The sequence below is a fragment of the Centroberyx gerrardi genome, chromosome 24, assembly GCF_048128805.1.
Source record: "Centroberyx gerrardi isolate f3 chromosome 24, fCenGer3.hap1.cur.20231027, whole genome shotgun sequence".
Lineage (NCBI taxonomy): Eukaryota > Metazoa > Chordata > Actinopteri > Beryciformes > Berycidae > Centroberyx > Centroberyx gerrardi.
The window spans coordinates 11047217-11068028 of record NC_136020.1 but is presented as its reverse complement, the minus strand read 5'-3'; the positions used below and the strand labels follow the sequence as shown (position 1 = coordinate 11068028).

The window sequence follows — 20812 nt, the reverse complement described above, 5'->3', positions numbered from 1 at the left end:
CTAGTCACGCATAATGGAAGCACTTAATACACTACACCAGGACTTTCAGGGGAATTGAAAAGTATGACACATCAATGTCGCCAAATTACATGATTACTAATCATAGAAACGGAAAATTGCAATATATAATTATCTATGATGAATTGTGCAGCCCTAGCATCTAGACACGCACACATAAACTTGTATACACACATAAACACTTAAGCAGTGATGCAGTGATCAGGTCTAACACGCCTATCAGGCTAAGCTAACCCCTGCTGATACACACATAAAACAGATGGTACGCTCGTCCCTCTCAAGAAGGCAGCAGCAGAAAAGAAAAAGAAGGAAGGACAGAGAGGATAGAGAGGGATGGTGGAGGGTGTCCTTGGTGTTTACAACAAGACGTGGATTAGCAGCATGGATTACTGTCACCAGATACCCTGGCTAGATCAGGGTTAGGAGGCCTAATCCACAACAGAGCTGTTGATATTACAAAGAAAGGCTTAGGATCGTACTGTCAACTTGGTATATATCATACTCATATGAAAAACAGAATGACAGAGACTAAAACATTATGTAGTATAGATGTAGTAACCATCCCAGTGTTTACAAGCTTGCAGCACACCGCAAAAAAGATCCATCTCAACAAATCCTTTACGCTAGTACTGAGTCTTAAAATCTGCATCTACAAAAAAAATAAAAGCATCTCATCCCATACATAGGCAGAGGAAAAATAAGATTTTAAGACTTAATACTAGACTAAATGACTTGGTAAGATGTACATTTTTCACAGTTCATGGCTGCTCCACTTCCAAGATAATTTTTTGGGAGCAGTGGCAGTAGCGATGAACTGATCTATGTTGGGGGGACTTGGACAATGGCTGCTACTGTAAGTGTCACTATGTGTGTAACAGGACTCTTTGACCAGCTGCACATGGTGAAGTAAATCTGAGGATGCCATCACACCTAGAGTTTGTTTTCTTTGGTTTGAACCATCACTGAAAAGTTTACTTTGTTGCATTTTTTAATTAGATATGTTTAGGTTCACCCTGCCCAATTGCAAGCAAAACAGGGTTCGTAAACAAAAGTCACATGGACTCACAAGCAGTGGTACCAGTGGCCAGAATTCACTGGGAGAACCTACCTAGATCTTTTTTGAGATCCAATTAATTTTATTGCTGGAAGCCAATTTCTAATGGTGTTTTTATCATTATTTATCCTCAAGAACAAATTAGACCATATGACTGCATTCTGCTGTCTCCCTCAATCTCTTGTTTTCTTTGCTATATTGATAGAATGGACATTAGAAAAATACAATTCACTTGTTTCATATGTTCCCCGTTTAGGTGATTGTATCTTATCACTCATATTTTCTGCCACTTCCCTCAAAACTGGCTCATCTTCCTCCTGCTAGAGGAAGCATGACATAAAAAAAGTCAGCTCTCAAAATATTATCTATTAATATTTATTAGACATGGCCTGGATGAATACTTGCTTCTGATTGGCTGGAGGGGTGTTGATTAATTTCAGATAACCACATGGCTCTGACACAGTAGTGCTTATCTGTTCTACATGAATGCACCACGTTGAGACTTGCTTAAATTGAATGATATTATTGTGTACAAGGGTACCAGTGAGGAGATGGCCATCGTTTTTATACGATGGCATCAACAAAAGCTTTAGCAAAAGCAGGAATACAATTATTTTAGCTTTATTAACTTTCTTCATCATCTAATCACCTCAGCTCTGGTGGTCTGCCTCCCCTCATGAGATTGATCCTCCTGCCTCCATGTGCGTCAGTTAGAATAGAGCAGTAGGCTATATTTATTCAGAAGTTACGGGACTGTAGGCCTACAAGGCTGTCTATAGGTAACTTTTTAAATGATTATATTCATATTAACTCAAAGATAATATATGATACACTGTGGATTAAACTGTCTGCACCTGTTATTTGATTGTGCGCTTGTTTAGTGTGGCCCGGCTTCCCAGTTGGTGGAGTTTTCCATTTTTAAGCACTATCACCGCCTAGCCGGCAAACTTTAGTGTAAAAACGAACCGAACCAGTTGTTTAAGCAGCCAAAACTGGCACAGCCACTGGTACTGGTCTGTATGGGTCTGTATTTATTTTTTCGGAACCGGAACGTGCGTTCCGTCGTCAAATTCACTCCACGCCTTTCCCCCTGCTCTGCTCACAAGTAGTACCTTGTTTATTTTCGACATAATTTTGGCAACCTGTCATTCCAGGTTTTGGCAGCCGAGGAGCAGGGGGAGTCAAAACAAATCTGATTCCGGTCCCAGCAACTTAAACTAAGCATGCTGGACCTGTATGTGCGTTTTGACATAATTTACCATCTCAGGTGTTCATAGGAGTTACGAACACATGAAGAAATAGCTAAATATAAGTATCAGTTCAGCCCTATAGGTTTGTTTTGTTATGCTAGGGTTTCCAAGCTGATCTGGCTATCAGATGTCAACATCTATCTCTTTAAACTCAAAAAACCATATGACAGTCGAACAAAAATCTACATACTCATAAAACCATATGTTTGGGGTCATTTCTTGTAGTTGGTACAATTAAGTTCTCACTCCTAATGAACCGCACCATAGTCTGCCTGGAAGAGAACTGAGGCCTGGAATTTCATGCATCTCAGTGCGGTTATTTGGTTTGTTCCCCAGTTCGAATGGCATTGTTCTCACCTAGCCCGAATGAACCAAACTAAAGGACTAGGCGAAACACTCCAGAGTGCGACTGAACCGCTCCAAACATGCCTTGTGTGTATGCATTCTATATATCCAGCCATGGGGAACGGCTGGACCTTTTGTTAATAACAAATGTATTCTGCATAAACACCATATCTCCCTCACACATAGGCTACACTCTCGCTCTCTTTCTTGCTGGCTTGCTCTCCATCTCTCCCTCTCTTCCTTTTCTCTCTCCTGGAGTATTTCAAAGCGTTTCAAAGCAGCGGCCTAGGCAAAGATCCAACCGGACAACCCCTCTGGATTTCAGAGAAATAGCTGACATCTGCCCGTCCCCTCTTCTCGCTCCATCTCTTTCATTCTTTTCCACTCTTCCACTCCTTCTCTCTCCCTCTTTCACATCTGAGACCTACTAATCCTCCTTAGAAGGCTGAGGTTCAAACGCACTCGCTTGCCTAAACACACATGCAAACAGAGCCAAGGCCTTCCAGCACGTTTTTATACAAAAATAATTGTCCATCTGCATTGCGTCTTTGGTTCCTGTCAGTGGTTGCGTTACTACACTGCAACACGAGTGGAGAACGACACAGTCCTTGAGGGAGTACAGCACTCATACAGTCCTTGGTTCCAGGGTAAGGTCACTGTCACTCACACACACACACACACACACTCACAAACTCAACACACACACTCTTGGCTCGGGCTGGGTCTTTGTGCAGTGGGTGCTGATGCGAGCTGAGATTGGTGGAGTGTGTTATCATCAGCGCAGATCGAGAGGCTCTAATGTCATTAGGAGGACTGTTGAAGAGCCCACTGGCCCGCCGTCAGCGCCTCGCTCTTATTGGGTTAGACTGTGGCCGACTTCCTGCATGGGAGGGGCCTCAGTGTTCCAGAGGACACGGCGGGGACCTGAGAGGGCCATTACAGGGGGAGCTTGATGATGCCCTGGATTCAATTAGGATGACCGAGTCCCGACAAAGACACAAACAACTCATCAGTGGGCATTAGGGACCGTAATCACACAGGAGGAGCAAATAATGATGTTAAGAATGATTATGATAGAAATGTTTGTGAATACTGTACACAATGCAGCCAAAGTTAGGTGATACTGCTCAATATGAACATGAATTTGTATACATAGCAAAGCAAGATAAAGCATTTATTAATCATAAAGTCCAGCTCCCGTGATATTACAAGCTATTTGGATGATTTTCCACACAGGCCATTGGTTTGCAAGTCATTGGTTTGCGATGCAAAATAGGCCTAATGACTGATTCCTGCCAATTGACACAGGTGCAGCTGTATGACCACCCCAGTCCACCTGCTGCACACCGGGGGTCTAATTTTGACTGCTTTTGACAAGGATTAGATAATCACAATCACTTTCTGATGGAGTGTTTTCAGAAAAGCTTAAAAATTCAAATGTGGTGATGAGATGAGTGCAGTAGGGCTTTAATTTCTCCTTTTTATCTATATTTAACAAGATGGATACATGACATATTTTGTGTTAACAAAGAAGATATCATCTCTATCATCCTTCAAATTGCCCCCTGGTTATAGCCATGTTGTGGCGTAGTCTCATTCTGAATCAGAAAAGCGGAGTGATATTTTGCAGTAATTACTATAAATGCAGCCAAGAATCCTTCTTAAACGGTGTTGCTAGGCGCTGTCTGACAGCTGCTTTCATAGAACAAATTCAAAGCCTCTAGCTCTCTCTCTCTCTCTGTTTCTCTCTCCCTCTCTCTCCCAATTCCCTTATTCCCCGCGCTAACGGGCAGACAGGAATGCAGGGCCGTGTAGACAAATCAGCTCTCGCCTCCATCGGCTGCCGACCAGCACCATCTTAAGTCCCAACACGTCCTTCCCTCTCTGTCTCCATCCATCCACCCTTCCCTCTTCCCTTCCCTCTATCTCCCTCCAATCCTCCGTTAACTGTTCTACGTCTCCTTTCATGAAATGCCCCCCCACCTCCTCCTCTCCCTCTCTCTCTCACTTACTCTCTTTCTCTCTCATCTCTGGTTTCCAGTACCCCTTTTTCTCTTGACACAGTAATTAATTATGAGTCGTAGTTTGCTTGAAGCTGAAAGACTGGATGTTTTGCTGCAGTATGAGTGAGAGAGACGAGTGGTGTGCTGTGTGTGTGTGTGTGTTTTGGTTAAAGAGGCTGAAATGGTTTTGCTCTCTGTGTTATTTATGAGGCAGGATAGTGTTGGTGGTGCTGAAGTGTGTGTGTCTATGTGAGTTGACAGTGGCGTCATAAGCACACCTTCTCTCAACGGCAACAACTGTCCACACACACACGTGCACACACATACGTCTATATAACCAACAAACCCCTCCAAACGTGCACCTGCGCGCACACACACACACACGTGGTGTGACCTCCGAGGTTTAAATCAGCTGAGACTTTCACGCAATTGGGCCGGGTGAGTATAGTGGTAAGATTTGATTTCCAGCGGAGGTGACGCTTCTTTCCCATTAACTCTTCCTCTTCCTTCCCTTCCCTGTCCTCCTCCCTCTCCCTGTGTCCCTCTGTTTCCCCGTCCCTCTCCCCCTTTCCCTCCCTCGCTTGCTAGCAATACCCAGGCGTGTCAGTGCCACTGAGGCAGGTAATAAATCAGGGATCATAACGCTCCATTCTGCACACAGCACACTTTATACCCCCAACTCATAATAAACAGCTTATGTAAGGCCGTGCGGTGGAGGTTATGGGGGGAGTGGGATGGTGAAGCCTATTGAAAACATTGCCCAGGGATGGAGAGAAGGGGCGAGACGGGGAGAGGGAAGGAGGCTGTGTGATGAAGAGAGAGACAGAGTCAAAAGAAAAAAGGGAGGGAAAGAGGCAGAGAAACGGCAGGACATACAAACACACACAGACACACAACCAAGCGCGCGCACACACACACACACACGCACACGCACGCTCAGAGCCTCAGGGAAGGCTGCAGAGGGGCTGGGTATCTGGGATCCAGGATGAGACAAGCCAGTGACTGTTGGTGCCTTGAGGGAAACCATGTGGAAACCGCCGCCCCAACATTTGAATACGCTCAGATCTAGGAGATTAGCCTAATGGAAAAGCTGTGAAAAAACAGTGTATAGCTTGTAGTCAAATGTGGCTATGTAGAACAAAGGAGCCCACAGAGCTGTCAAGTGCCCCACAGCAGCACCACTGTCACGACCTTGAACAACAGACACTCCTATTGTTCAACTAACCACTGACAACTTACTTTCAAAACACTTAAGTACAGTTGCAGTCAGCAGCACAACTTCCCAGACGATTCATTTATCATCGCATCTCCTGGAATAAATCCCTTTGTAAAAGCTTGACATAACAATTTTCACCCTTTTAATTCGCCATGTATGGGAATCAATCATCATTTACTGTAAAGCACTGCGTGAGTCAAGCTGTCATCAACTGGTTTTCAACACCTACTAATACGTTATCATTCACTCTCAGACATCAAGATATTACTCAATGTTAACACTGTCTAAATGTTGCTTATTTCTAACTGGTTTCAGCTTGTGTGGCGCCAGGCAGACAAAAAACCCCACTCTCTCTACACGCCAAAATAGCTGCTTCTGCAGTCGCCCGACGGGCAAATCAGGTTTTCTGGCTGAGACACTCAAAACAAGATCAGGCCCGCCCCAGTTCTGTGTTGGGATGTTCCATGTGTCAAATCAAGTCAGTGATCACCAGCCATCGATCCCTCTGTGCATGGATATTCCCGTCTATTTTCATCTGTTTTCTCCATCCATTCATCTGTCTCTTTCTCCCTCTCATTCCTTCTTCCGCTCTTTTCCCTCCCTCTCTCCCTCTTACCGAGCTAAAGCAGACTTGACCTCTGAGATTAACTTCTTAGACATGAATGCCTGATAATCACAAGGCTTTGTGGTGATTATAATAAACCGTTAAACTGCTGCTTTAATTTCTCCCTCCATCTCTCACTCAATTTTTTTTTTGTTTGTGTGCCTGTGTGGTATGAGCCAGTGTGTGAGGGTGTGTGCATGAGGTGTGCATGTGTGTGCATGCAAGTGCAAATGTGTGTGGTGAAGTACGAGTGTGCTGTGATGATGAGCTCAGTACAAAGGACATGGATTTGGACTTTGGTCATATTAATCCATCCGATCCTATCCTCTCCTATCCTATCACTGGCCCTCACACACACACACACACACACACACACACACACACACACACACAAACAGGAGTACCATGCACATCTGTGGGTCTCATCAGTGCAGTGGTTGATTTGGTTTGCTAGAGCCACATGGATTACAGCCTCCCCTTATAATCCATAGTGGTGATGAGGAAGAGTCTTAAAGATCTCGGCTACTGGTTTACTACGCACAACTGGAATGAGGTCAGTCGACCAGCATCCAAGTACGCAGTGCCCTACTCGTTTGCAATCTCTTTCATTTCTGTAATTCACATTTAACTGCCTCCTACAGGTAGAAAATGTTCTTCTAGTGGCGCGAACCAAGCCAAATCATTGATAGTATATTTTTAAAAATGTCAAAAGTGCATGGACATCAATGACAACCTTTATCTTATCTAAGTCTTGAAAAGTTTGTTTTCTGGAGATCTGATGTCTCTGAAGGATACAATCCTAATGAAAATACTTTAACTACTAGCACACATCCTTACTTAGAAACTAGTCTATCTGCTGCTTGGTGACCTGCTTGAGAATAGAGCACACAGATAGAGTTACTAACAATCCAGTAACAGTACCAGAGTCCAGCAGGGACATGGATACATGTCATATCTAACACTGGCAGATCAAGGCGGCTGCACCTAGAGGAAGCTAAGGCATCAATATACACCAAGACATCTAGTCCCATTCCTTTCAGTAGATCTTGTCCGTAAATCAGAGTAGGCCATGCTGTGCGATAGTTGAGAGGTTAAGATGCCCCCACTGGCCTTGGATCAAATCCCGCCAGATCTTTCTCTCATGTGTCGCCTCTACTCTGTCTCGCTCTTGACTTTCCCGCTGTCTGGAAAAAAATGAGTGGACTTCCCACTCTTCTTTTAGAAAAAAAATATGTCATGCTCTGCCATCGTGTTCACGTCCCCATCCAGTGTAAATTATCTAAGTAAAGGGCATGCGGGATAGACGGAGAATGTGGGACATACTAGTGAAGACAGAGCGTCGACACCTGCAGAGATTTGCAGCCCTGCGGTAATGGTCTCAGAAAACTGAAAAATGAATAGTTTGACAGGATGTGTCAAAAGTGCCCTTCCAGCCGCTGAGAGATCCAATTTTCAAACACACTCTGTGAAGAGGGAAGGGTGCTATATTATAACTACTGCCTGAGAACGAAGCAAAGACAGAGAGAGGGAAGGAGAGAGCGCTGGCAAGATAAATGAGTAGAAGTGGAAATGTGTCGTTTCCTTAAAAGGACAGAGAAAGTCAGAGTCAAAGCTTCCAGGCAGTGTAGAGCAAGTGAAATAACACCAACGGCATTACCATAAGACATGAGGGCGATGAAACAATGTGTTCACTACACCAAACACCTGACAGGTTCACTCCCCAATCCAATCATCTCTCCATCAAACATGTACATAGTGTGCATACGTGTGCAAATAAAATAGAATCCTGCATTTCTCTCATTTTAAGTCATTTTTTCCCACTGTCTAGTAAGAAAAGTATGTATTCATCTAAACTAATATTGGCCTGATGCCATAATAGGTAGTAATTGCCAGTAATTTCCAATAATTACAGTGCACAGTCTCCTTTGGGCTTGTGTTATGGCAATGTTGACAGGTTTGAACACAGTGTAGATTTTACTGATGAGTAGAATGATGCACCATGGGAGCCATTCACAAAATTGATGCATGGCCAACCCATGTCCATTAAGGTGTGTTTGAACACACACTAACACACTCACAGTCACTCTGCATCCTACAAATTGGAGATGGAGGGGTAGCCCGGTGTCCCTGGAGCTGCTGAGGGTAATATACGTACTCACACACACACACTATACACACATCCAAAGCATCATCAACATAGCAGTGAGCCAGCCAGCGCTAATAACAGAGCCTCGCACAGTAGGGTGCCTCTTCCCTGAGCTATCAATCCCAGCAATAAATGAGCTCATTCCCCAGGGCTCCTTCACCAACTCAACTCAACTCATCTCTCTCTCTCCCTCTCTCTCTCTCTCTCTCTCTCTTATGCTGTTTGTCTTATACTCATTATCGCAGATACAAATACGAAAATCCATTCTTCATCTTATCCAACGCCGACTTTCTGCTACACACACCTTCCAATCATTACTCCTTGCTGACCGCAAAGAGAAACAGGAATCCCCCCGACTGCATGCCTCGGGGTGCTCATCATTATTCTCTCTCTCTCTCTCTCTCTCTCTCTCTCTGAGTTCAAAAGCTGCTACCTCAAAGACTGTTAATTGGCAGGTCAGCGGAGGTGGCGCCCTTGAACTGTGGATCGATAATGAAAGCATCTAAATGGTATATAAGTACAGTAGCACTATCACGAGAGCATCTTCACTTCACACTCAAACAGCTGCTGGAGTTATTACATGCTTCTCCGGCCATCTGTTGGAACTGTAAATGGATCATGGATTAGTTTGGGTCCATAAGTGAGGTGGAGGTGAAGCCTGGAAGTAATAAGAAGGTGAAATTTAGTAGATGTACGGCTCCCACTGAATTTAAGAATCTCTGATAATTATATACTTTGTTTTTACCCTGCTGACTCTCACACACACACACACACACACACACACACACACACACACACACATTAATTTATTCAGGAGAGGTAGGAGCATGGGCTTAATAGTGGGCAGAGAAAACGGCCGTAAATCTCCAACACAAGCCTAACGTCGGCGTCATATTTGGGCTGTGATGGCCCGGGGCACAAAGAGGCATCTGAGAGGGGGAGGGAAGAGAGCTCTAGTGGGACGATGGCCATGATTAAATGACTCACAGACTCATAAATCCACTCTGTCATCGTTCTGGAAGAGGCTACAGTATCATTCACACTCTCTCTCACTCACACACACACACACACAGATTACTTCCCGGGGTAAACCATTGACGGCGTACGGTATCATATACACACACACACACACACCCCGCTGCTACAGGGCTCCCACTGGCCTTGTACAATGACATCATGCTGTCCACTACAGCAGCGTGACATAACTTTCATTCATAACTCAATGGAGCAAGAGTCAGGAAGCAAGAGTCAGGAATTCACATTAGGAAGTAGTAAACTATTCAAAGTATGTTCATTGCAAAGAGGTGGGGATTGAAATTCTGTTTATTTCAGCAAGTCATAGAGACATATCAGTCATGGAGGCAGAAATATTGCAGCAAAGAGAGGCGGCATGAATGTGAAGAGTGCGAAGGGCTTGATAAGGATGCATACAGTGTGCCCGAAAATATTCATCCTTACCTCAAGTAGTGATGGTGATGCACTTCCTAGTAGGGTTGTCAAAAGTATCGATACTTCGATAAGTATCGATACTAAAAATTTGAAACGGATACAATACTCATTTGCAACAGTATCACTACCAGCAGTGCTTTCTCTTAATGAAAAATCAAACATATTATTTCTCCGCCTCCACTAGCCACACACACACACACACACCCTGCACCGCTGCCCACAGCCCCTCCTCTCACTAGTAGCAGTCAGCTGGGTTGTTACAGTGCTACAGAGTGGTGCCTGCCGACGAAGGGGGGTAACACGTCAAACTTGGCGTAGCACCTTAAGGACCGACACGCCAGTCTATATAAAGAATTTCGAGAGGTTAGCGAAAGTTCCCGTTTCAACATCACTGAAGCATTAAACATTTAACGTTACCGTAAACGTTAACGTACCCTGCACAACATCTGTTTTAGTTTAGCTAGCAAACCAAACGTTAGGTACAGAGCTAGCTAACGTTATCAAGTAGGTTTGCCAGATGCCCGGTTTTCGACCGGACTGTCCGGTTTTCAGATGCATTGTCCGGGCCCGGTGAGAAGGCTCGACTGGACGTTGAAATGTCCGATTAAAATCATTCTGTCAATAATTATCCACTAACTCTAGCCCTGCTGATTTTTCCCTATTATTGGTGGGTATCTGTTGCTTCAAGAAGCTAAAAGTGTTGTGATGGGCTGATGACTAGAGCAGGGGTAATCTGAAGAGTGGGCGGGTCGCGATTCAGGAGTCGGGAACCAGGCTACACTAAATACTATGAATTTACATCATAAAGAAAAAGGTGCTTGAACATCAGCTTGAAAAACTGAAAGGTGGATAAACTGACATGAGTTTAGGTGGGTTTACACTCCCATTACATGCCTTTCCTCGCCCCCTCCCACTGCACCCCCCTCTGTTTGTCTCTCCTCAAACTTTCCCCCTCTCGCTTTAACTCCCTCGCTCAAAGCCTGTGGCATAAACACAGCAGACAAGCTTTCTAACCATCTCAGCCTTGGTTCTCAGTTGCAGGGGAGAGGATGCAAACTGTTATCCAGCACCCCCCCCCCCCCCCCCCCCCCTCTCTCTTTTCCTCCTGCTCCTCCTCCCCTGCTTTCGTCTCTCCACAGTTGGCCGTGGCCGTTTTTATACTTTGATTTTCTGCAAGCTTTACCTCATCACATCGCTTTTCCCAGAGACATGGAGAAAAACCTCTTACACACACTGACTTACACACAGGCAGACAGACACACACACACACACCAACACACACGGCACAGAACTATCTGGTTGCCAGATTTGCCGGTGGGCCCAGAACAACCCAATCAAACCTCAGCTGGAAGGATCGCCATGACAATGCAGAACGGATGGACACAAAGGGAGGGGAGGGTGGAGGGAGGGATGAAAACCCCGCTCAGAAGTGATGCTTTCTCCACAGTTACATCTGTAGACTCAGAGAGAGGATGGCCTCTTTCCTGAGCCAACACGGGAGAAAGCGAGAGCAAGGATGTTTGATGCAATACAACAAAGTGGCTCATCTTTCCTGTCCCAGCCTGTCATCCAGGGACTGGGTCAGGGGGGTTCGTGGTAAAGACCCCAGCCTCTGGAATTCCATGTATCCCCGCTAGCCTGGGGGTACATAGGCTACCAATTCTTCCGTGTCTCCCCTACTGTGTCCCTCACATCTACATCAAGAAAAGAAAAAAAAAGCCCAGTCCTTTTATAAAGAAGAGCGGCCATTCCACTCCCCTTTGAAAGAAATACTAGGCCAGGGGGGATGAGATGTTCACACTGGGTACAGCGGTCCAAGACATCTTTGACATCCTGGTGGCACATGACATGTTCTTGCATTGTCATGGATTTGAAAATAGCTTGTATGTCATCTCCACTCTCTACTATCCTTCCTGACTCTATCCAGTGCATACTATTGTAGAATCTGAAACATGATAAAATGGTATTGGTAAGCGTAGTATGGACAAAAAGCACATAAATATTAACACTCCAAATGGAAACTTGCAGTGAGTTAAAGCACTTCCTAATCTAGGGAATCTAACCCATAACAACACGCTCATCGGTGCTGAGAATGTCAGCAATCATGAGAGCTTTCCTATCCACTTCGGATAGAAAAAGTCAGTAATTAATTCTCTGAATCCATTTACTATCATGTGAAAGGTCAAAAGTCCTTCTCAATATCAACCGATCATGTCTCTTCAGTGCCTCCTGGTATACTTCAAGGCAGGGACAGCACTGAAGACAATGTCTGCAGAGGGGTTCTCAGTTGACAAATCATGTTGCCATAGGAACACAGTTAGTTGCGTGGGCGGCAGGTAGGGATGGTGTGTGTCACTATAGTGGAAAGATTTAATAGATCCTCTCCACACTCTGAGCCACACATGAATGCACGCTTGAGAATGCAATATGCAGCAAGTCCTCAAAGTGCATTTCATATGGATCTCTATCCCAACAACCTTCAAAACGGAGGGGGGGAGAGAGAGAGAGAAAGGATGACACAAATCAAACATCTGTGTCAGAGTTGAAGGATGATATCATGTGTGAGTAAACAAGCCCTTCCGATTAGCAATGATTCACCAGTTTGGGAAGAGAACGAGAGGTTTGAGAGCAAATTCCTGGGGTGAGCTCCCAAACATTCACATTCTGGTGCAGTCACACCTTTCCTGGCAAGTTTAATCACAGCGATTGAAAATCAATACCCGGCAATGATGAAAAGTCCCAGGCTTAACCAGAATCACAAGTGAAACGCTTGTTTTATTCCAGGAGAGCAAAAAACTTCTTGGCGAGAGTTGGGCCCTGGCTAAGAGTCAATCAGGCAACACCGCATTCGCACAGACGCAAGCTATTCCAAATCCCATCAACGGAAAAAAAAAAAATTTACTCAAGAAAAGGCGAAATCCCAAACTCAAATGGGAGTAGCACACAGAGATGAATAACATGAAAATACCCAGTGTAAGCCTTGTTAAATCTCTCTGTAACATCCGCAACATTATGCTGCTAGACTATGATATACCCTGAGGGGAGGGGGAGGAGGGAGAAGGTGGGGTGGGGGGGGCTGGGGAGGGTATTGCAGTAAAGCAGATCCCCCCACCCTCTGGCTTCAGCTCAGCGGGGGTCTTTCCTGAGCCCGCTGTGTCACAATTACTGTGGTAACACTGCATACTGATGCCTCCTGACACCACAGACACAGCGTATATAGGAAATAAGTGAGTGAGGGGGCAAGAGAGAGAGAGAGAGAGACAGACAGAGAGAGAGAGAGCGTTTGTGGGGGGGGGGGGGGGACTGGTAAGACATGCCATTATCCATAAATCCTCTGGTCATCTGCTGGTTTCCCCTCCTCCTACGTAACGATGTTATACGGTAAAGATACAGTAATCACATTGTGAGTATATTTGATATCCTGTCAGGACTACGTAAGAAGACCCATAGGAGGCTGCCACCACTTAGCAATTATAGCCGCACTACACTTCAATAAAGGCAACCTATTTAAAATCTAATATAATGTAGTCATTTGATATGGCAATTTAAGTAGCGCTACACTAAATACTGATATAGCTATTGCATGAGCGTAGAATTATAGAGTTCCATCTGCCTTCAGGATCATTTTGAGATATTGAGCTTCGAAGTTTTCAGCATCCATTAAGTTAAATGGAGATGGGCCCATTGTTTTTGAAATTACAGACTCAAAAATAATCCTTTTCAAAAGGCACTCACAGAATAGGTTTATGTGACTAACTCAGTTTTGACGAAAAAAGTCAGGCACTAATAGAACTTTATAATTCGATAGGTCAGGAAATTTGGTCTCATCATACAAGTTAGACTTAAACCACTTGCCTACAATATAAAGACATTCATTTTGATTCCATTCAGTACAGTATTTACTATACATATGGAATACCTCATAATGCCTTACATCCAACACCCAGACTTCCAGCTGCGATAAGGTAATTGCTTCAGACGCATAACTTGCAGTAATCCTGACATAAGCTTCTAATGATTCATATACTATTACAACACATTGAAATCCATTATAGCTGCATGCCTCAGCAGCATACTATCAGAGCACGGTTCACTACCTGCAATCTCACTCATAAAGAATGGAAGAGTGCATTGATATTGAAGGTATGGAGTGATGAGAAAATAGCCAAGGGGTTAAAAGTGCTCCGAGGCCATGGTGCGAACAGGAGCAGGAGCTCCTATTGGATGAATTACAGGTCATATAAACGCATGGTTGATGTGTTGGGAGTGAGGTTTTTACGATAGAGATTGAGAGCTCCGAGGTGTTGCTTGATATGGATTAATAACACAGAATCTGTGTGTGTGTGTGTGTGAGTGTGTGTGTGTGTGTGCCGGCGCATGTGCACATACTTAAGCATGCATACCCATGCTTCTTTGCGACAGGCAGGATGAAAACAGAATTAGGGGCCTAATCCTTGCGTGGACTTAAGGCGTCGGCGCGAGAGCAAATGAGAGAGAGAGAGAGAGAAAAAAAAATGCCCTAAGACCGTCTGCAATTTTCTCATCATTTCATGCATCTGAAACAAAACTAATTTATTGCTTGTCATGCTCGGCTTGGCACACGCAAACATAAGAGCCAATATGCCACAGCGTGTCATCTGCCGCTGCATCAAAGAGAGCTGTTTATATATCAGACTCACGGCTCCGTATGAATCATAGAGACCTGGGAGAAACGCCTAATATGGTCTTATCAAAAGCAGCAGTCTGGCAAACCTAGTGGTATGTTGGTGACTTTCCATGTCTCCTTGATTCCCATCTAAAACAGCTACGCTCCTTGTCTCCCTCTCGCTTCATTTCCCTCCTCATAGGTCATTCCAATGTCACAACAGTAGGGTTTTTTTGCCCGACCCCACACAAACACACACACACAGATAAAGTTATGTGCTTGGCAGCTTAAGAGTGAGGCAGAGAGATAGGGGAGGAGAGAGCTGGAGGCAGAAACAGTCAGAGAGGGAAGAATTGAGAAAAAGATGAAAGGAAGCATGAGAGAAAGCTGGAGGGAGGAAATGAAAGTGGTGCGACTGTGATATAGTATGTACATGTATTGGTCCCCATTATAAAAGCACGTGACGGCTTAATAGGACTCTGGCTGCCAAGATGAAAAAAGAAGTTCTGAACAGCGGGGAGTGTGCACTGCACACACACGCACGCACACACACACACACAAATATATATCTCCTCTGTAGGCATCACACATATGCTGAGTAAACCAATTCAGAGGAGAACAAAGGTTCTCATTAACTTGTACGCTGTGACGCGTATTGATTTCTCCCCATAGAATTCACTGTGCCTATTGTTTGGAGATCCTCACTTCAGATCTCTGCTGTCATTGCTCTGGCAAACATCAATATGCAGCTCTGCGGTGCATTACCAAAGGGTTAATTACATACTTGTAAGCAATTACTCTCTTAATGTAGCATGGAATCCTCCCCCCTTCCTAAATTGGAATTTAGATCAAAACCATCAAGCCGTCAGTCACTGATACTATCTTTCTAATGGAGTGTCAACTAAAACATAATAGAGTCCTAATCTTATATCGTACAATACGTTTGAAACCTCCTACACACTATAGGCTCAAGTCTGTAGAGAAACAAGATAACAAACATGGAGGTTTTATGTGGCAGGCAAAGGTCCAAGCCAACTAATAGAAAATAGGCTTATACTTCCAAAATTTAACTTCAATTACGAATTGTTCAAAGCTCTCAACCTAACACCCATGCCGCTCTTCATCTATCCAAACAAAGTAAACCAAAATACTCTACATTCAATTGTGGAGGCTGGGGGAAAAAAACTCCCAAAAGTTACAAATCCAATTTTATTTTAGCTCCAGAGCAATTGTTAAAGAATTTTCTGTCTGACTGTCCCGAAATATGGGAGACAGATTATGCTGGGAGGAACACTTGGTGACACAGAGGAAACACAATTGGCCATCTTCTCTGTGGTGTTTGGTGGCAGGGCGAGGAGGGGGTCTAATTGGACACTAGCCTGTGTCTGGTAGTCCTCTCACAGCCCAGAAGGGGGTGTGTGTTTGTGTGTGTGTGTGTGTGTGCGTGCGTGTGCGTGATTAAGTGAGAAAGAGAGCAACAGAGAGAGAATGAGACACACACACACACACACAGAAAAAGAGAGCGAGAACAAACAGAGAGCTCCATTCAGGTCCCATCCACAGACACATCATTCAGCTTGACATGACGACACGTCTCTCTGGCCCGAGAGTATTCACATAGGGCTGAGCCAGGCCAGTCACAGACGCATCATTCACTCACACACACACACACACTTCCGCTGATTCTCGCCTTTACTGCTACAAGGCATTTATATCACTACAGAGAATCTCTATATGATTTCCCATTCACATTGATTCATAATTCCCTCCTTGACATAAAAACGCTGCGTAGATTTTCTATGGAGCTTATTCTTGTAACTGCACCACCCCCAAAATGTAATAAATGTCTGTACTGCCAAGGTTGGAGTGAGAGTTTATCCATTAGCGAGCCATAATATTGACAAGGCCGCGCTCTCTGGGTCCAAACTCCAGCCTTGTAGCCGTAACATTGGCCGACAGACAGAGGGTAGTATGTCAATGCGAGGTGCTTACAGGCCGATAAAGGCTGCTGTTCCAATTCCTATAGGCAGGCTGTGATGGACAGCACAGAGGGAGTGAGGGAGTGAGGGAAGGAGGGAGGGAGAAAGAATAGAGCCAAGTGCCCTTACAGACTCGAAGACTCCAGCTTTGAGTTGGAATGTGGTGAAGGGACGAGGGGGCGAGACAGAGATGAGATAGGATTATCAAACTGTGCTGGGACTAAATGTTTTTCCCCTTGAGACAGTGACGGCAAGAGAATACACACACACACACACACACACACACACACACACACATAACAAGACAAGTGCACAAACTCAAACACTAAGAAACAAGGACAGACACATACTAACATCCACACACACACACACACACACACACACAAATGCACACAATCAGGCAGAGGAACTCCAGCAGCCTGCAGGTAGAGCCACCTCGCCCTATGGGCGAGCTGCTCTCCTTTACCCCACCATCCCCCGGATACACACATTTCAATGGCAGCTAATGAATGATGAGTCAATCAGCAATACCTCACTATTAAAACTTTCTTTTCAGCTGTCTATTACAGTAAAGAACCCTCACAGTGACTTTGATGCAACTGCAGCTTCTCAAAATGCAACAACTGACTGTATGCATCTGGCATGAAAACCAATAATCACAAAATGTATTTTTCAAGTGACCCTATAACACGTGTGAATATACATAAATGCTATAAATACACTGTTAATCTCTGCTATGGTAATATTTGATACATGTGCTATCCAGTAAAAGTACTGCACTGTTAAAACAAAATCACTACTGATGTCAATGAATGGGATCAATCTAAGCGCTGCACAGGCCTGTGTAGCCACACTGCCCCTCATGGTTTCTCCGGCATATAGCCCCCTCCCTTCAGCCACACTCCGTTGAGCACTAAACACAAGCATCCCTTTTGGTGGGATCATCACACACACACACACACACTACTCACTATGTATACTAATCACTGTGTTTCTAAGATGTATATAGCATCTGCGTAACAAGAAACACAATTGTGTACATTAAGTATGGTGCGATATCAAATAGGGTTTGGTAGGGTGAGACTGAATTGATGCATTGAGTGTGGAGTGCAGGTGGATAGAGGGAGAGGGGCTCACAGCACTCAGTGTGACTGCTGTACTACGGCTCTGCATTTTGTATAGGCTGAAGCAGCTGCTTTCTGTGCATGAGGCACACGAGAGGGAGGGAGGGAGGTGAGGAAGGGGAGAGCGGTGGAGCGGGAGAGAGAGGAGGGAGACGAAGTGTAAAGCCGCATTCGGAGTCAAGGACCTACATCGCACTACACAGCTGAGGCAGAGCTGTGTACTAAGGAGCCTGCGCTGTCGCACTCCTCCCTGCCTGAATGCCTGGAAATCAGATCTAGCTCCGACAGCCCTTCCCTTTCAAGTATAGATGACACTGAAGCCAGGAAATGATCCACAGCCAACTTTTTGAGGCAAAGGGGATGAATAACCTCGCCTACAGGAATGGGGGACAAAAATCAATGTATGGGAAACAAAGTAGGCTATACAGAACATATGCATCATTACTGTTGGTCATAACTATGGGAAAAATTGCCCATCTTCAGAGCTAAGTGATCAGTTCAACAAATCTCTTGGCTTACTCTGTGCGCTAGGACTCCAACACAGGGGACAGTGCGGAACAATCAAGAGGAAGGTGATATCTCTATGAATGTTTCCCATTCAACTACACCTACAGCCTATTGGTATTGGGTAAATGAAAGTCACCAAGGTTGTTTTATGGCAATTCAGCAGTGCCCCATAACCTGCCTCTAAATTAATTGTTCAAGTTTACCACTAATCTGTAATTCAGTATTCTGAACTGAACACATTTAGACGTACAACATCAAACTAGATTCATAACCTAGTCGATATACAATAAAGCTGGACTTGAAAGACATTTATGAAGGAGTGAGTGTGTGTGAGAGTGTTTGGACACAACGGTGAAAAATGCCCTTTTTGTACTGCAGCATCAAAGCAGAAATCCTCCAACATTGCAACAATGTATTATTCAATGAACCCTTACGGGGGGAAAAAAACTCTATGACCCTAAGTTTATCCTAGCAACGCTGTGTCCCTATAGGAATATAGGAATATGATAGTGATATCACAGGAGATAAAATACCATGAAGTACGATAAGGTCACTATAAACTCACTACTGTATCACAGGCACACTATAAATCCCTGTAGGAATATTACAGTGTTTTCTGTTTGGGAACTTAACTTGAGTCGCCCTAACATCAAGTCATTCCTGGGGCGCTGTGTCTACGCTACATCGGTCAAGTTCAAACACTTTGAGTGCAGGCTGTGGCGCATCCCAGCGATCCCGTCCGGGAAGCCATAAGGTGCCATTTAAGGTTACAATTAATTTTGCATGATGCAACGTGCATTTTCCACGAATTACACTGTACAGTAGACTGACTCTTGAAAACACAGCGAGCACTTGGCGCCTGTTCGGCTGCATTTTGAGCTGGAGTTGTGAGATCTAAAAATATAAATTATACATCTACACTCATTACAGAAAGGTGTTTAAGTAAGTTTAAGCGTATTTTCTCTTGTCAAAACGAGAGAAAATCATTTATCGGGCTCGTGCAACAGCGTAACCCTCGTTGGTGCTATAAAGAACCCGTTTAGAAAGGTTCTTCATAACACCATGCTCAAACGGTTTTACAAGGAACCTTTATGGTGCTATGATAAACTCTAAGGATGCATGAAATGCTCCAAGTTCTTCAGTCCCGGATCCTTCATTCTGATAGTGGTTCTTTGAGTCATTACCGAAGAACCCTGTAAGAATCCTCCTTTTTCTGTGTGCAGCAGAATATCTGGTTGTTTAGCCAATTTCCGTGCTATAGAGCTGAGCCGTGTGTGAAATGCCAAACAGACCAATAGTCTACAATGTGTCGCACACCACTATAGTCCCACGTATGGGTGAGGAGGTTTTTCCCCGAAGGCACTGCGTAAATCCGACGCGGAATCCCCGGCAAATCTTTCTTTTTTTACCTTCAGAGTTGAACGCTGCAAGACGCACAAACGCAATTTGGACACGTAGGGCTTTCTGGCTCAGAGTGGATGAAGGGCATGAGTGATAAGAAGCGCCAAGCGGAGGGGAACCCGGTGACTATAGGGCACAAATGCAGAGAACTGATCTGTCATTAAAATCTTTCTGCATTTCTCTCCAAGCTGTACTATCCAAATAGACTCAGACTGAAAACAGACCGATCGCCAAAGTGCGCAGAGCGGGCATGGCGCAGAGAGAACAGGTGCAACACGCCTCCCTTCACCTGGCTGGCGCAGTGGCAACCTCACACCCAAAAAAACTGGCCAAAATGACACCAAAACACCCTAAAATGACAGTCCTTGATGTGGGTACTCACGGCGTGGCAAGCCTCTTTCCTTACCTGTAATCTATGCAGATATCACTTCACAGCCGCAGCCGCATCGACACTGCGGATATAAGAGGCACGTCCAGAGCAATCCCCAACTCCTGTTACTCCCCCCAAAAATGGGAAATGCCTATAAATAAATGTTGCGATATCCTGATCCAAGGGTTTTTCCACTTTAAATCCCCGGCAGAGGCGTAATTAGTTCACAAGCGAGGCGATTCCTGCACGGGAAAAGAAACAGCAACAGACTCCCAGCAGCATCCCCCGATCAGCGGGACCCTGTTCAGCTACTACGCCGCTCCGAGCGCTCTGAGACCCGGCAGGAGCACCTCCCATCCCCCGGCGAGGACGCACTTGGTATGCCGTTGAAAAAGCCGCTGCGCCGTATGGGATACCGCAGGAGGCTGTGTTTGTGTGAGTGTGTGTGTGTGTGTGTGCGCGCGCGCGGGTGTGTGTGTGTAAAGAGTGTGTGTGTGTGTATAGATGTGACTCAGTGCGGTGCTCCTGCTCAACTGAGGCGCTGTGGGTGCTGCGGCGGAGTGCGAAACAGAGAGAGGGAGTGAGGGAGGGAGGGAAAGAGAGAGAGAGAGAGAGGTGCGCTGCCTGAGTTTGCGGCTTCGCAGTGGATCCAGAGACTGGGCAGGGATTGGAGTCGATGGCGCTTTGCCGGGGCGCGGGAG

The 20812-nt window shown here is 45.0% G+C and overlaps 1 protein-coding gene across 1 annotated transcript in view; it reads right to left on the bottom strand.

The window, feature by feature from the left end:
* Positions 1-20525, bottom strand: part of plxna4 (plexin A4) — a 251739-nt gene extending 231214 nt beyond the window's left edge. The window contains exon 1 of the mRNA XM_071916007.2: positions 20148-20525. The gene's annotated coding sequence lies outside the window, so the exon portion shown is untranslated. The remainder of the gene's footprint in view (positions 1-20147) is intronic.
* Positions 20526-20812: the final 287 nt, after the last annotated feature.